At 37.2% G+C, this 18,512-nt stretch overlaps 1 long non-coding RNA gene across 1 annotated transcript; it reads left to right on the top strand.

Annotated features, from left to right (window-relative positions):
• The first annotated feature begins 15,145 nt into the window (after positions 1-15,145).
• On the top strand, positions 15,146-17,240 carry LOC126992828 (uncharacterized). Its single transcript, XR_007747104.1, has 2 exons — positions 15,146-15,693; positions 16,383-17,240. It is a non-coding gene; the product is annotated as an uncharacterized LOC126992828 (long non-coding RNA).
• The last annotated feature ends 1,272 nt before the right edge of the window (positions 17,241-18,512 follow it).

The following is an 18,512-nucleotide window of genomic DNA, read 5'->3' on the forward strand; positions in this document are numbered from 1 at the left end:
CTCTCTCTCTCTCTCTCTCTCTCTCTCTCTCTCTCTATATCTCTCTCTATCTCTCTCTCTCCATATTCCTTCAGGTCTTGGGCACTCTGGGGAGTGTTCTGGGGTGCCAGGCTGTGTGGGGCACCATGGGCAGTGTGCACCATGTGGCATCTGTTCTGGTGGACCAGTGTGGGCACTGGGCAGCAGAAGTGTTCTGGGGTGTTGTGGTGGTAGTTTGAAGCTTTGGTAGAGGTGGTTGTGTTAGTAATTCTATGGTGTTTTGAGCCTGAGGCTTTGGTAGAGTGGTTGTTAGTGTGTGTGTTGAGTGTCTTAGACACTTTGTTTGGCGGTGCTCTCTGCATTGCTATTGGCACTTCTGCATTGTGCTTTCCCTCAAACTTATTCTTTTTTATTCTATGTTTTCTGGGAGGAGAGAGAGAGCTGAGGCAGGATGGTGTGAGGTGTGAGGGTGTATTGAATGACCACCCTCAAACTTCCCTTCAGGCTCACTTGCGACATGAGTTTTAGCAGTGTGTGTTTCCACGCTCTCTGGGTGTGTGAGTGGACTGTCCCGTGGCTTCAGACTTGCCAGAGTAATCATTTTTTACTACAGCAAAGGAGACGGCTCAAGGTAAAGTTGAGGCATACACTATAACTGCACATGGCCTCAGTGCTCATCTCCGTGACATTGAGCCTGTGGTGGGAGGGAGCTCATTACCCCAGCTAGTGTGACATCCGGGTTCGACAGTTTACCTTCCCCAGGTTTCCCCAGGTACCCATTTATCAACCAGCACGGGTAGTGGCCAGCAGGTACAGTGACCACTGGACCACGGAGGCATATGAGACGGCCTTCAGTCAACCCTGGCTTATGGGGACAAAGGAGTCGTTAACCCCAGCAAGAGTCACACACAACGACACCCACTATAAATACAATTCCTTGTGCCACTGACGGCCTGGGGTTGAGCACCAATATAAAGTTTAAAGAAATGGTAGCAATAGTAACATAGACCACTATAAATAAATCCTCCTCCTCCTCCTTCCTTCCACAGGTGACCCAAACTCCCTCAACGTCCCTGGGGCCAGAGTTCAGCCTCCCCTGGGCCACACCTTCAGGACGGCACTCTGGAGCCTGGCGGTGGAGCTGGTGGAGGGCCGGCACTGAGGCAGGCACTTGTGGCATCCGTGAACCTGCTGTCCCTGGTCACTGGCACTGCAAGGAGGCTGTAGAAGTGGGTGCCAGGGGGGTTCACTGTGGTTGTAGTAGTAGGAGTAGTAGAAGTAGTAGTGGTGGTAGTAGTAGTAGTAGTAGTAGTAGTAGTAGTAGTAATAGAAGTAGTGTTATTCTTATTATTATTATTATTATTATTATTATTTTGTGTAGTAGTTTTTGTAATATTTTTTTTCTGTTGACTATTTATTTGTGCTTCTTCTTCTTCTTCTTCTTCTTCTCCTTCTCTTGTTTGTCTGTATGTCTGTTTCTCTGATTAGCTGTTTTGTTTTTTGTTTTCTTTCTTGCCTCTTGTTTCGTGTTCCTTATCTTCGTTTCCCTCCTCCTCTTCCTCCTCCTCCTCCTCTTCCTCCTCCTCCTCCTCTTTCTCAAACTTATCTCATTTTCCTGCAGTTTTTCTTGGCTCGTTTTTCTTCTCCTTGTTCTTGTTTTCTTTCTTCTTGAACTTCTTATTGCTCTTCTTCTTGTTATCCTTGTCTTGTCTTTGTCTGTTTCTTCTTCTTTGTTCGTATTTTTCTCGATATTGTTCTTTTTCTTAATTTCTTCTTGTTCTCGTTCCTGTTATTTTTCTTCTCGTTAGTCAATTGAAAGAGAAGAAGAAGAAGAAGAAAGAGAGAGAGAGAATACAAACAAACAAGCAAATGAAAGAAGAGAGAGAGAGAGAGCAACAAACAAACAAACGAGAGGATAAGAGAAAACCTTCATTATCTCCCAGTCGTTCTCATCCTGATAACACTTCACACAATATATAACACTCGTCGTTAATTCCGAGGTCAAAGGTCAGGTCAGGCGCCGGCTAGACGTATAACAGCTATATGTGAAGGCGAGCGGCGACGTGACCTTTGCCCGCCTAAGGTCAGACGCGACTGAAAAAAAAAGGGCGGAATTGTCGTACGTAGCCTCATTATATACCGACTTCCGACCCAAAAAACTGTCTCCTGGACCCCAATAACGAGATGCACTTATAATTAATGTTAAAATGGTTGATTCCTGATGTTTCTTGGCAATAGTTAGGCGTCAGAAACCGGGATATACTGCCATGCGCCGAGTACGATAATCTGTCACCGGGGCGGATATGGTCAGCTGTTCTGGGGACACGAACGATTGATTGATTGATGTTATAATTATTTACCATTATTATTAAGTATTATATCACCCTTGGCTCACTAATTATTATTATTTATATGGGCTACTACTACTACTACTACTACTACTACTACTACTACTATATACTACTACTACTACTACTACTACTACTACTACTACTACTACTACTACTACTACTACTACTACTACTACTACTACTACTACTACTACTACTACTACTACTACTACTACTACTACTACTACTACTACTACTACTACTACTACTACTACTACTACTACTACTACTACTACTACTACTACTACTACTACTACTACTACTACTACTACTACTACTACTACTACTACTACTACTACTACTACTACTAATAACTGGCTGACTGGTTGACTGACTACTACTGACTGACTGACTGACTGACTGACTTGACGTGGTTAACTGACTGACTGACTGACTGACTGACTGACTGACGACGTGGTTAACTGGCTGACTGGTTGACTGACTGACTGACTTGACTGACTTGACGTGGTTAACTGGTTGACTGACTACTGACTGACTGACTTGACTGACTGGTTGACTGACTGACTGACTTGAAGTTGTTAACTGGCTGTCTGGTTGACTGTCTGGTTGACTGACTGACTGACTGACTGACTGACTGACTTGACGTGGTTAACTGGCTGACTGGTTGACTGACTGACTGACTGACTTGACGTGGTTAACTGGCTGACTGGTTGACTGACTGACTGACTTGACGTGGTTAACTGGCTGACTGGTTGACTGACTGACTGACTGACTGACTGACTTGACGTGGTTAACTGGTTGACTGACTGACTGACTGACTGACTGACTTGACGTGGTTAACTGGCTGACTGGTTGACTGACTGACTGACTGACTGACTGACTTGACGTGGTTAACTGGCTGACTGGTTGACTGACTGACTGACTGACTGACTGACTTGACGTGGTTAACTGGCTGACTGGTTGACTGACTGACTGACTTGACGTGGTTAACTGGCTGACTGGTTGACTGACTGACTGACTGACTTGACGTGGTTAACTGGCTGACTGGTTGACTGACTGACTGACTTGACGTGGTTAACTGGCTGACTGGTTGACTGACTGACTGACGACGTGGTTAACTGGCTGACTGGTTGACTGACTGACTGACTGACTGACTTGACGTGGTTAACTGGCTGACTGGTTGACTGACTGACTGACTTGACGTGGTTAACTGGCTGACTGGTTGACTGACTGACTGACGACGTGGTTAACTGGCTGACTGGTTGACTGACTGACTGACGACGTGGTTAACTGGCTGACTGGTTGACTGACTGACTGACAACGTGGTTAACTGGCTGACTGGTTGACTGACTGACTGACGACGTGGTTAACTGGCTGACTGGTTGACTGACTGACTGACGACGTGGTTAACTGCAGCTGACTGGTTGACTGACTGACTGACAACGTGGTTAACTGGCTGACTGGTTCACAGTGATAGATGGATAGGCAGAGAGATGGAGAGAGATAAACAAACAGATAAACGGATAGATAGATATAGACAGATAGATAGACACAGGTTAGTGCATGATAACAAATATTAATAGACCGATAGATACTGAGGTTATTGCACAGTGATAGATAGATAGATAGATATAGACAGATAGGCAGAGAGATAGAGACAGATAAACAGATAAACGGATAGATAGATAGATAGACAGACAGACAGACGTTTAAATAAGAGACAAGAGAGAGAGAGAGAGAGAGAGAGAGAGAGAGAGAGAGAGAAAATTATTAATATTTTGACCTTCCCCGCTCTGTCTCGCTTCTCATATCCTTCTGCACACTTTTGTACACTTTTCCACACTTACCCACGTCAGCCTGCACACTTAAACACGTTATTATGCCCCGAGTTCAAGTGTTCTGAAGACTTTACTGATGCAAACTTTCCCTTCGTGTATCGTTTTCTCCTTTCGTTAATACTTAATAGCATACCCTGATCTTGCTTGTCTCCCCTTATCCGTTATTTTGAGCGTGTTTTTACCCGTGAACTTGCTCTATTTATCCGTCGTCAAGTTCTAAGGTTGTCGTGTATTAAAGTTCCAACACTATGATGACGTCACGGCCGCCATCTTCCCCGCGGTCTGTTGAGGGTGGCGACACAGCGATCTATTTTTCTTGTTTTTTCAGGTTATTATAAAGTGCCCGGAAGCGCCATGCTGTGGGAAGGTAGGTGGATCCCTTGCCCTTATTTTGGTGTGCAGGGACAGGAAATCAGGGCGTGGAAAGAGGGGAAAATTGGAAAATCTGTTTCATGTGGCGGTGGTGATGGCGGCGGTGATGGTGGTGGTGACGGCGGTGGTGATGACGGCGGCGGTGGTGGTGGTGATGACGGCGGTGGTGATGACGGCGGTGATGGTGGTGGTGACGGCGGTGGTGATGACGGCGGCGGTGGTGGTGGTGATGACGGCGGTGGTGATGGCGGCGGTGATGGTGGTGGTGGTTATGATGGTGGTGATGGTGGTGGTGGTGATGACGGCGGTGGTGAGGGTGGTGGTGATGATGACGGTGGTGGTGGTGGTGGTGAGTTGATGGTGGTGATGGCAGTGATGGTGGTGGTGGTGATGGTGATGGCAGTGTTGATGGTGGTGGTGGTGATGATGGTGGTGGTGATGGTGGTGGTGGAGTTGATGGTGGTGATGGCAGTGATGGTGGTGGTGGTGGTGGTGATGGAAGTGTTGATGGTGGTGGTGGTGGTGATGGTGGTGGTGAGTTGATGGTGGTGATGGCAGTGATGGTGGTGGTGGTGGTGGTGGTGGTGGTGATGATGGTGGTGGTGGTGATGGTGGTGATGGCAGTGATGGTGGTGGTGGTAGTGGTGGCAGTGTTGATGGTGGTGGTGGTGATGATGGTGTTAGACCCTCAGCAGTGATTGGGGTCAGCCGCCATGTCCACTCCACCAATTCCACCTCCATTGACATCGGCAGCGTCAGTGATAGGTTAGAGTATTTCTGTTATCATTAAGGGATTATTGAAGAAAGGGTAGCCTAATTATTTTGACATTTATCCCTAACTATTTGGGTGTTATTCCAGAAATCAGATGTGGTTAGGTTAGATTAATTCATCTTTTTATTCATCTTTTCCGTTATTTTGAGCGCTTTTTACCATTTAACGTTCTATTTACTCAATGGTTAGGTTAGATTTGGTCAGGTTGCCTTGGTAAAAATGGGGCAGGCTTTGCACTGCTCCATTGTCACTGGTAGTTGGTGGGTGTATTTCTGGAGTTTTACCTGTGATATGAAGGTGATAACTCTCACTATATATAGATGTTAATTTTTTCCATATATGTATCATTAGCTTTAATGGGGACTGGATGGCCCCATACTTCTGCCTGCTAAATTTTCGGCTGGCCCCGGCCCGTGATTTTTATTTATTTATTTATTATAATATTGAATTGCATACGTACTTTTTTCAAACGAACTTTATCCCTTACAAACATTTGCTTACAAAAAATTGCATACGAATTTTATGCATGCGAACTATTTCCATACGTACTGTGGTCCTAGAATCATTATAAAGAGCGGAGCAATTCTTGTCTAAACCCTGTAATAGAATAAGTCTTTGTAGGTCACAGGAGGCCATAGATAAGGGAGGTTAGGTTCTCAGGTAATATTTCCTTTGTCTTGTTTCCCTGTTAGCTTTGAGGGTCAGGGTGGACCACTGGCCGCCACCTCCTCCTTGCCCTCATGCTAAACCTTTACTACTGTTCCTATAGGTAATGCACTCTCTCTCTCTCTCTCTCTCTCTCTCTCTCTCTCTCTCTCTCTCTCTCTCTCTCTCTCTCTCTCTCTCTCTCTCTCATAAAAATAAACATTAAAATTCATGAAGGAATTTATTATTCCCAAAAAGACTCAGTGTTTATACAGTTCTCATTCCTAACTTAATTTGCAGACATAAGAAGAAGAGGAGGAAGAACAAGAGGAGGAGGAGGAGGATGAAGGGGACACACAGGAATCAAATGGTGAGTGTTGTTAACTTTATAACTATTTTCCTTGTTCATCTTCTTGCACCAATTTTCTTCCTGCAATTGTTCCTTTTGTGCAAAATTCTCAGTCTTTTTATTTCCATTTCCAGCTCTCAGTCTTCTCTCCTTCCTGTTAGTTCCTGCCACACAGCTGCCCTCAGTACAATGTCAGGTCACAGTGCAGGGCAGAGTTGTCATATGAAAGGGAATCTGCCATCAAGCGTGACATGTTGTGGGAGCGGTTGTACAGAATAGTGAAGTCCCTGCCATATATAGGGTGGTCCTAATCATGACTGGGTTCAAAGAGAGGAGTGGGTTGGTTTGGAGTCAGTTGGTGGTCAGACCCTGGTGGCAAGGTGGCTCTTAGGGTCGTATTATGAGACATTTCGCCGCCAGAACAAATATTTGACAAGGCTTTCGTAGGAGTTGTGGGCATTTCCTGGGGTAGTTTTATGACCCTGGTGGTAGTGTGACCCTTCCTCTGTACCATGAAGCTAAAGAAACACACATTTGTCAAGACTTTCATAGGAGTTTGGGGCATCTCCTTGGGTAGTTTTATGACCCTGGAGGTAGTGTGACCCTTCCTCTGTACCATGAACCTAAAGAAACACACATTTGTCAAGACTTTCATAGGAGTTTGGGGCATCTCCTTGGGTAGTTTATGACCCTGGTGGTAGTGTGACCCTTCCTCTGTACCATGAAGCTAAAGAAACACACATTTGTCAAGACTTCGAGCTTGTATGGGGTGGTACACAGGTGCCTTGAATGGACTCGCCCTAAAACACTAGTAGGAAACGCACCTCATGAAAGTGACACACAACTATATGGAAGTCTCAGGCGCAAAACACACACACACACACACACACACACACACACACACACACACACACACTTTGAATATGTATGTATCTGGGTGGGTGAGTGAGTGTATATGTGTGTGTGTGTGTGTGTTTGGGAATATCATACTCCATTTCTTCCCATCCCATCCCTTCCCATGCCTTCCTTTCCATCCCTTCCCTACCTATCCTATTCTCTTTTATTCTGTTGTATTCTGTTGTATTCTCTTTTATTCTGTTGTATTCTGTTGTATTATCTTTTATTCTGTTGTATTCTGTTGTATTCTCTTTTATTCTGTTGTATTCTGTTGTATTATCTTTTATTCTGTTGTATTCTGTTGTATTCTCTTTTATTCTGTTGTATTCTGTTGTATTATCTTTTATTCTGTTGTATTCTCTTTTATTCTGTTGTATTCTGTTGTATTCTCTTTTATTCTGTTGTATTATCTTGTATTCTGTTGTATTCTGTTGTATTATCTTTTATTCTGTTGTATTCTCTTTTATTCTGTTGTATTCTCTTTTATTCTGTTGTATTCTGTTGTATTATCTTTTATTCTGTTGTATTCTGTTGTATTCTCTTTTATTCTGTTGTATTCTCTTATATTCTGTTGTATTCTGTTGTATTATCTTTTATTCTGTTGTATTCTGTTGTATTCTCTTTTATTCTGTTGTATTCTCTTTTATTCTGTTGTATTCTGTTGTATTCTCTTTTATTCTGTTGTATTCTGTTGTATTCTCTTTTATTCTGTTGTATTCTGTTGTATTCTCTTTTATTCTGTTGTATTCTCTTTTATTCTGTTGTATTCTGTTGTATTCTCTTTTATTCTGTTGTATTCTGTTGTATTATCTTTTATTCTGTTGTATTCTGTTGTATTCTCTTTTATTCTGTTGTATTCTCTTTTATTCTGTTGTATTCTCTTTTATTCTCTTGTATTCTGTTGTATTATCTTTTATTCTGTTGTATTCTCTTTTATTCTGTTGTATTCTGTTGTATTCTCTTTTATTCTGTTGTATTCTGTTGTATTCTCTTTTATTCTGTTGTATTCTTTTGTATTCTGTTGTATTCTCTTTTATTCTGTTGTATTCTGTTGTATTCTCTTTTATTCTGTTGTATTCTGTTGTATTATCTTTTATTCTGTTGTATTCTGTTGTATTCTCTTTTATTCTGTTGTATTCTGTTGTATTATCTTTTATTCTGTTGTATTCTCTTTTATTCTGTTGTATTCTGTTGTATTCTCTTTTATTCTGTTGTATTCTCTTTTATTCTGTTGTATTCTCTTTTATTCTGTTGTATTCTGTTGTATTCTCTTTTATTCTGTTGTATTCTGTTGTATTCTCTTTTATTCTGTTGTATTCTGTTGTATTCTCTTTTATTCTGTTGTATTCTGTTGTATTCTCTTTTATTCTGTTGTATTCTGTTGTATTCTCTTTTATTCTGTTGTATTCTGTTGTATTCTCTTTTATTCTGTTGTATTCTGTTGTATTCTCTTTTATTCTGTTGTATTCTCTTTTATTCTGTTGTATTCTGTTGTATTCTCTTTTATTCTGTTGTATTCTCTTTTATTCTGTTGTATTCTGTTGTATTCTCTTTTATTCTGTTGTATTCTCTTTTATTCTGTTGTATTCTGTTGTATTCTCTTTTATTCTGTTGTATTCTCTTTTATTCTGTTGTATTCTGTTGTATTCTCTTTTATTCTGTTGTATTCTCTTTTATTCTGTTGTATTCTCTTTTATTCTGTTGTATTCTGTTGTATTCTGTTGTATTCTCTTTTATTCTGTTGTATTCTCTTTTATTCTGTTGTATTCTGTTGTATTCTCTTTTATTCTGTTGTATTCTGTTGTATTCTCTTTTATTCTGTTGTATTCTGTTGTATTCTCTTTTATTCTGTTGTATTCTGTTGTATTCTCTTTTATTCTGTTGTATTCTCTTTTATTCTGTTGTATTCTGTTGTATTCTCTTTTATTCTGTTGTATTCTGTTGTATTCTGTTGTATTCTCTTTTATTCTGTTGTATTCTGTTGTATTCTCTTTTATTCTGTTGTATTCTGTTGTATTCTGTTGTATTCTCTTTTATTCTGTTGTATTCTCTTTTATTCTGTTGTATTCTCTTTTATTCTGTTGTATTCTGTTGTATTCTCTTTTATTCTGTTGTATTCTGTTGTATTATCTTTTATTCTTTTGTATTCTGTTGTATTCTCTTTTATTCTGTTGTATTCTCTTTTATTCTGTTGTATTCTGTTGTATTCTCTTTTATTCTGTTGTATTCTGTTGTATTCTCTTTTATTCTGTTGTATTCTGTTGTATTCTCTTTTATTCTGTTGTATTCTGTTGTATTCTCTTTTATTCTGTTGTATTCTGTTGTATTATCTTTTATTCTGTTGTATTCTGTTGTATTCTCTTTTATTCTCTTTTATTCTGTTGTATTCTCTTTTATTCTGTTGTATTCTCTTTTATTCTGTTGTATTCTGTTGTATTCTCTTTTATTCTGTTGTATTCTGTTGTATTATCTTTTATTCTATTGTATTCTCTTTTATTCTGTTGTATTCTGTTGTATTCTCTTTTATTCTGTTGTATTCTGTTGTATTCTCTTTTATTCTGTTGTATTATCTTTTATTCTGTTGTAGTGTGTTGTATTATGTTTTATTCTGTTGTATTCTTTTGTATTCTGTTGTATTCTCTTTTATTCTGTTGTATTCTGTTGTATTCTCTTTTATTCTGTTGTATTCTGTTGTATTCTCTTTTATTCTGTTGTATTCTCTTTTATTCTGTTGTATTCTATTTTATTCTGTTGTATTCTCTTTTATTCTGTTGTATTCTCTTTTATTCTGTTGTATTCTGTTGTATTCTCTTTTATTCTGTTGTATTCTGTTGTATTCTCTTTTATTCTGTTGTATTCTGTTGTATTCTCTTTTATTCTGTTGTATTCTGTTGTATTCTGTTGTATTCTCTTTTATTCTGTTGTATTCTCTTTTATTCTGTTGTATTCTGTTGTATTCTCTTTTATTCTGTTGTATTCTGTTGTATTCTCTTTTATTCTGTTGTATTCTGTTGTATTATCTTTTATTCTGTTGTATTCTGTTGTATTCTCTTTTATTCTGTTGTATTCTGTTGTATTCTCTTTTATTCTTTTGTATTCTGTTGTATTCTCTTTTATTCTGTTGTATTCTCTTTTATTCTGTTGTATTCTGTTGTATTATCTTTTATTCTGTTGTATTCTCTTTTATTCTGTTGTATTCTCTTTTATTCTGTTGTATTCTCTTTTATTCTGTTGTATTCTGTTGTATTCTCTTTTATTCTGTTGTATTCTCTTTTATTCTGTTGTATTCTGTTGTATTCTGTTGTATTCTCTTTTATTCTGTTGTATTCTGTTTTGTTCTGTTGTATTCTCTTTTATTCTGTTGTATTCTGTTGTATTCTCTTTTATTCTGTTGTATTCTGTTGTATTCTCTTTTATTCTGTTGTATTCTCTTTTATTCTGTTGTATTCTCTTTTATTCTGTTGTATTCTGTTGTATTCTCTTTTATTCTGTTGTATTCTGTTGTATTATCTTTTATTCTGTTGTATTCTCTTTTATTCTGTTGTATTCTCTTTTATTCTGTTGTATTCTGTTGTATTCTCTTTTATTCTGTTGTATTCTGTTGTATTATCTTTTATTCTGTTGTATTCTGTTGTATTCTCTTTTATTCTGTTGTATTCTCTTTTATTCTGTTGTATTCTGTTGTATTCTCTTTTATTCTGTTGTATTCTGTTGTATTCTGTTGTATTCTGTTGTATTCTCTTTTATTCTGTTGTATTCTGTTGTATTATCTTTTATTCTGTTGTATTATCTTTTATTCTGTTGTATTCTCTTTTATTCTGTTGTATTCTGTTGTATTCTCTTTTATTCTGTTGTATTCTGTTGTATTCTCTTTTATTCTGTTGTATTCTGTTGTATTATCTTTTATTCTGTTGTATTCTCTTTTATTCTGTTGTATTCTGTTGTATTATCTTTTATTCTGTTGTATTCTGTTGTATTCTCTTTTATTCTGTTGTATTATCTTTTATTCTGTTGTATTCTCTTTTATTCTGTTGTATTCTGTTGTATTCTCTTTTATTCTGTTGTATTCTGTTGTATTCTCTTTTATTCTGTTGTATTATCTTTTATTCTGTTGTATTCTCTTTTATTCTGTTGTATTCAGTTGTATTCTCTTTTATTCTGTTGTATTCTGTTGTATTCTCTTTTCTTCTGTTGTATTCTCTTTTATTCTGTTGTATTCTGTTGTATTATCTTTTATTCTGTTGTATTCTGTTGTATTCTCTTTTATTCTGTTGTATTCTGTTGTATTATCTTTTATTCTGTTGTATTCTGTTGTATTCTCTTTTATTCTGTTGTATTCTGTTGTATTATCTTTTATTCTGTTGTATTCTGTTGTATTCTCTTTTATTCTGTTGTATTCTGTTGTATTCTCTTTTATTCTGTTGTATTCTCTTTTATTCTGTTGTATTCTGTTGTATTATCTTTTATTCTGTTGTATTCTGTTGTATTCTCTTTTATTCTGTTGTATTCTCTTTTATTCTGTTGTATTCTGTTGTATTCTCTTTTATTCTGTTGTATTCTGTTGTATTATCTTTTATTCTGTTGTATTCTGTTGTATTATCTTTTATTCTGTTGTATTCTGTTGTATTCTCTTTTATTCTGTTGTATTCTGTTGTATTCTCTTTTATTCTGTTGTATTCTGTTGTATTCTCTTTTATTCTGTTGTATTCTGTTGTATTCTGTTGTATTCTCTTTTATTCTGTTGTATTATCTTTTATTCTGTTGTATTCTGTTGTATTCTCTTTTATTCTGTTGTATTCTCTTTTATTCTGTTGTATTCTGTTGTATTATCTTTTATTCTGTTTTATTCTGTTGTATTCTCTTTTATTCTGTTGTATTCTGTTGTATTATCTTTTATTCTGTTGTATTCTGTTGTATTCTCTTTTATTCTGTTGTATTCTGTTGTATTCTCTTTTATTCTGTTGTATTCTGTTGTATTCGCTTTTATTCTGTTGTTTTCTGTTGTATTCTCTTTTATTCTGTTGTATTTTGTTGTATTCTCTTTTATTCTGTTGTATTCTGTTGTATTATCTTTTATTCTGTTGTATTCTCTTTTATTCTGTTGTATTCTGTTGTATTCTCTTTTATTCTGTTGTATTCTGTTGTATTCTCTTTTATTCTGTTGTATTCTGTTGTATTATCTTTTATTCTGTTGTATTCTGTTGTATTATCTTTTATTCTGTTGTATTCTGTTGTATTCTCTTATTCTGTTGTATTCTGTTGTATTCTCTTTTATTCTGTTGTATTCTGTTGTATTCTCTTTTATTCTGTTGTATTCTGTTGTATTCTCTTTTATTCTGTTGTATTCTGTTGTATTCTCTTTTATTCTGTTGTATTCTGTTGTATTCTCTTTTATTCTGTTGTATTCTGTTGTATTCTCTTTTATTCTGTTGTATTCTGTTGTATTCTCTTTTATTCTGTTGTATTCTGTTGTATTCTCTTTTATTCTGTTGTATTCTCTTTTATTCTGTTGTATTCTGTTGTATTCTCTTTTATTCTGTTGTATTCTGTTGTATTATCTTTTATTCTGTTGTATTATGTTGTAATCTGTTGTATTCTCTTTTATTCTGTTGTATTCTGTTGTATTATCTTTTATTCTGTTGTATTCTCTTTTATTCTGTTGTATTCTGTTGTATTCTCTTTTATTCTGTTGTATTCTGTTGTATTCTCTTTTATTCTGTTGTATTCTCTTTTATTCTGTTGTATTATCTTTTATTCTGTTGTATTCTGTTGTATTCTCTTTTATTCTGTTGTATTCTGTTGTATTCTGTTGTATTCTCTTTTATTCTGTTGTATTCTGTTGTATTATCTTTTATTCTGTTGTATTCTCTTTTATTCTGTTGTATTCTGTTGTATTCTCTTTTATTCTGTTGTATTCTGTTGTATTCTCTTTTATTCTGTTGTATTCTGTTGTATTCTGTTGTATTCTCTTTTATTCTGTTGTATTCTGTTGTATTCTCTTTTATTCTGTTGTATTCTGTTGTATTCTCTTTTATTCTTTTGTATTCTGTTGTATTCTCTTTTATTCTGTTGTATTCTGTTGTATTCTCTTTTATTCTGTTGTATTCTCTTTTATTCTTTTGTATTCTGTTGTATTCTCTTTTATTCTGTTGTATTCTGTTGTATTCTCTTTTATTCTGTTGTATTCTCTTTTATTCTGTTGTATTCTGTTGTATTCTCTTTTATTCTGTTGTATTCTCTTTTATTCTGTTGTATTCTGTTGTATTCTCTTTTATTCTGTTGTATTCTGTTGTATTCTCTTTTATTCTGTTGTATTCTGTTGTATTCTCTTTTATTCTGTTGTATTCTGTTGTATTATCTTTTATTCTGTTGTATTCTGTTGTATTATTTTATTCTGTTGTATTCTGTTGTATTCTCTTTTATTCTGTTGTATTCTGTTGTATTCTCTTTTATTCTGTTGTATTCTGTTGTATTCTCTTTTATTCTGTTGTATTCTGTTGTATTCTCTTTTATTCTGTTGTATTCTCTTTTATTCTGTTGTATTCTCTTTTATTCTGTTGTATTCTGTTGTATTTTGTTGTATTCTCTTTTATTCTGTTGTATTCTGTTGTATTATCTTTTATTCTGTTGTATTCTCTTTTATTCTGTTGTATTCTGTTGTATTCTCTTTTATTCTGTTGTATTCTGTTGTATTATCTTTTATTCTGTTGTATTCTCTTTTATTCTGTTGTATTCTGTTGTATTCTCTTTTATTCTGTTGTATTCTGTTGTATTCTCTTTTATTCTGTTGTATTCTCTTTTATTCTGTTGTATTCTGTTGTATTCTCTTTTATTCTGTTGTATTCTCTTTTATTCTGTTGTATTCTGTTGTATTCTCTTTTATTCTGTTGTGTTCTGTTGTATTCTCTTTTATTCTATTGTATTCTGTTGTATTCTCTTTTATTCTGTTGTATTCTGTTGTATTCTCTTTTATTCTGTTGTTTTCTGTTGTATTCTCTTTTATTCTGTTGTATTCTCTTTTATTCTGTTGTATTCTGTTGTATTCTCTTTTATTCTGTTGTATTCTCTTTTATTCTGTTGTATTCTGTTGTATTATCTTTTATTCTGTTGTATTCTCTTTTATTCTGTTGTATTCTGTTGTATAACTGATTTTTATGTTTTGGGGGGAATTTCACGCAAGGGAAGGGAAGGGAAAGGAAAGGAAAGGAAAATGAAGTTACAAAAAGAAGGAAAAAATAATATATGAAAATGTGAGCCTTCCTCTGTACCGTGAACCTAAAAACACATATTTGACAAGGCTTTCCTAGGAGTTTTAGGCATTTCCAGGGGCAGTTTTATGACCCTGGTGGTAGTGTGCCCCTTCCTCTGTACCATGACCCAACGAAAACATATATTTGACAGTTCTTTCATAGGAGTTTGTCATTTCTTGGGGTAGTTTAATGACCCTGGTGTTAGTGTGACCTTTCCTCTGTACCATGACCCTAAGAAAACATATTTGACATGGCTTTCCTAGGAGTTGTGGGCATTTCCAGGGGTAGTTTTATGACCCTGATGGTAGTGTGACCCTTCCTCTGTACCGTGAACCTAAAAACACATATTTGACAAGGCTTTCATAGGAGTTGTGGGCATTTCCTGGGATAGTTGAATGACCCTGGTGGTAGTCTGACCCTTCCTCTGTACCATGACCCTAAGAAAACATATATTTGACAAGGCTTTCATAGGAGTTGTGGGCATTTTCAGGGGTAGTTTAATGACCCTGGTGGTAGTGTGACCCTTCCCCTGTACCATAATGCTACAGAAGCACTCATTAGAACCAAATTGATCTCTTTTTTTAGCCTTTGCAAGTAGTTAATGTTAGAGTCGGAAACATCTGACAATCCCATCTTCTTACAGGCCAAGCAGTGCAGAGAAGGAGGAGGAAGAAGAAGAGGAGGATGTGAGTTCTATACATAAAGGCAGATGAATTTATAGAAGCTTATGGAGTAGAGGAAATATGTCATTCTATGTATTAAAGAGGATAAGAGGGAGGAGAAGGTTAACTTGTAAATATAGGCAGAAGTTTATGTGCCAAGGAAAATATTTAAATGATTTGTATTATGCATGTATTGAAATGTTATGAACTTGGATGTTTGTATGTATAAGGCTATGGGATTTACTTACAAGGTCTGTGGTGTTTTTTTTTACTTATAAGGTTGTACTTAGGATTTTACTTATAAGTTCTGTGGCTGTGGGTACCTCCTACAAAGCCTTTCTACTATGGCTATTAATTAACAAAATCCTCTTTCTTTCAGCTTGTGTACTGGCTCAGAAAGTAGTTAAAGGGTGCATGTTATCTATGAAGGCTATATCAATAAGTATGGAAGTGTGTTATGGCTATTAACAACAATCTCTCTTTCAGCATGTGTACGGGGATAGAAAGTTACTTGGCATGTATTGAAATGTCATGCACTGAGAGTATTTACGTAAAGGGCCGGGGTTATTTCTTATAAGGTACTACGCATGATTTTACATATACAGCCTTTAGTGTTTCTTTAGGTTAAGGTATTTCCTATCCCAGCACGTATAAGAAACTTGGGTATGGATTTATGTGAGTTACTGAGTTGCATGTATACTAAAATGTGTATTTGGGATTTTCGTCTTCTGTGTTTTATATATGTATATCCTAAGAATGGTGTTTTGTTGGGAAAGAATGTTATGCACTGGGGTTATTTATATACAAAGTCTGTGGTTATTTCTTCATAAGGTATTTCCTATCCCAGTACGTATAAGGAACTTGGTATGGATTTAAATGTGCGTGTTACTGAGTTGCATGTGTATGTGCATTCAATGTATTGGGGTATATATTGTGTATTGGGGGTATTTATTTCAAGGTTAAAGTACTGAATGGAGGGGGATGTATGTAGGGGAAAGGTCTGTAGTGGGGGTGTCGTAACTAACAACCTCTCCTGCAACAACTCCTACTGGTGCTTGTGTATAGATTTAATTATGTATTGGAGATATGTATTTGAAGGTTAAGATACTGGATGGAAGGGTATTTATGTTGGGGTAATATGATAATGTCTGTAGGGATTTGTCTTAACTTAACAACCCCTTCTGCAATAGCTACTACTACTACTGGTGCTGTCCATAACTTACAACACTTCCGTACTAGGAGTATTAACAAAACCTTTTAATTTCAGCTACCAAGGACAACCTCTGCTGCTCTGGGTATCAACTCCTGCACTCCTGGGACTGGCATAACATCTGCATGCCCTTGTAACAACTCACTCTGCTTCTGCTATTCATAACACCCCGTTCTGCGTCTGCTGTCGTAACAGGGCATGGCTTCTGTATACTAACTCCTGCTCACATAACCCGCATGGATTTACAGTTCTCTCTGCTTCTGGCTTTCGTACCTATCAACACATTCTGCGCCTTCCTTCGTAACTAATCCCACGGCTTCTCTGCATGACAACTCCAGCTGCTTACGGCAAAATTTCGCATAACAGCTACTCCTGCTTACGTATGACAATTCTCTCTGGCTTCCATAACAGCACGTATGGCTTTTGCATGTGAACGCATTTCATTTCTGCTGCACACTAACCCACACTGCTGGCTTGAGTATCCTAACGACCTAACCCATTCTGTAAGCTGCCGCCCAGTGCTCCAGGTGACCCCTAACAAGCCTGTCGGATCGGCGTCTAGCGAGGGAGGTTCCGTCAGGTTCCGTTCCCTGCTAGAGCTGTCTCCCTTCACCTTAAAAAATATAGTTTGACATAATTTGAGAGCAGCAGTACAGGCCAGGTATCAGAGAGGGGTTCAGGCCTATATGGGGACACCTCTGTTAGGCTTGTACCTCAATAAATAACTAGAAAAAAGTTGGAAAGTGTTAAACAATGACCATACGTAACCTAGTCATGTGTGAATCCTGACTATGGAGGGAGATTATCCTCAAACACGTACGGTTATATATATACATGTCTTTTACCCACCCATGCGTGCAGTACGGGTGGTGAACTCTGACCTCTATGAAATAAATATACGTAACAGGAAAAAAATAAATTGGTTTAAAATATATTTCCCTCATCCATATTCGGCAGCAGATATGTACAGGTTGAAAAAACGGGTTGATATCTGATGTTTGACCCCACAGTTGACCGTTCGTCCCTGCGTCTGGGATCGCTACGTCAACATCTTCGGCCGACGTCTCGACCTTAGAGTTGAGTGTCCGTCCCTGTGTCTTTGTGTACCTGCGTTAAAATCTTCACCACCATATGACGTTGAGTCTGGCGGGCGTTGTTTTGGAATCTCGAGACGGTAATTTCCCACGGCTGTTAAGGGTATGGGTCAGGCTGTCATGGGTGGCTGTTACGTTCGCCTTGTCACGGTGTCAAGGCTCGTAAAACCACCCTTGGAAATACTAGCAACACAGCGTATATGGAAAGCCTTCAAATGATGTAGTGACTCGTGGAAATATTTGCAACCTAACATATTTCACCCAGTGGTGGTGGTGGTAGGGGTCATGTTTCTTAACGGTCCCTCTAAGCAAGAAAAAATCATCACTCACACAAACCATTTCATACTATATATCAAAGCATTTGTGATCACATTATGCATCATCTATTTTGGGGGGTTATATCATGGCACAAATTTCAGTTGTATGTCTGTTTATTGAGGGGACTGTTTGGGTCTTGTATTTTCTGTTGTATATTTCCAAGGCTAAAAGGGTCAGTAATTGGGTTCTCAATGATGTTTTTTTAGGTTGATGGTACAGAGGAAGGGTCATAAAAGCACCCCTGTCTGTAACTCCCCTGAAAGCCTTGTCAAATATGGTTGTTGTTTTTTTTTTGTTTTTTTTTTACGTCATGGCCTATTGCTCCGGTAAGCTTCTTCCCAGTGGATCCTGATGGTTGGCCCAAGGCTTCTTCCCGGTGGGGCCTGATGGTCGGCCCAGCCCGTTCTGGTGCAGGCAAGTGTTTATAGTGGTGCCATCTTGCATTGGCTCATGCTGCCCTCCCGGAGCTCATCTTTAATCCTAGAATCTAGAGTCCGGGTTGATAGGTGGTCTTCTGGACAGCATGTGGGTAGTTTTAACCTGGTAGCAGCGGGGATCATGTTTCTTAATGGTCCCTCTAAGCGAGAAAAATGGGAAAAAATCATCACTCACGCAAACCATTTCATAATAATATATATCAGCATTTGTGACAAGTTTATGTATCATCTATTTTGGGGGGTTCAAATCATGGCACAAATTTGGCCCATCGCTGCTACACGGTAAAGCCACAAATTTGGCCCGTCCCTGCTACCGGGTTAAGCCACTCGGCGGCCTT

This window comes from Eriocheir sinensis, unplaced genomic scaffold (genome assembly GCF_024679095.1).
Source record: "Eriocheir sinensis breed Jianghai 21 unplaced genomic scaffold, ASM2467909v1 Scaffold504, whole genome shotgun sequence".
Lineage (NCBI taxonomy): Eukaryota > Metazoa > Arthropoda > Malacostraca > Decapoda > Varunidae > Eriocheir > Eriocheir sinensis.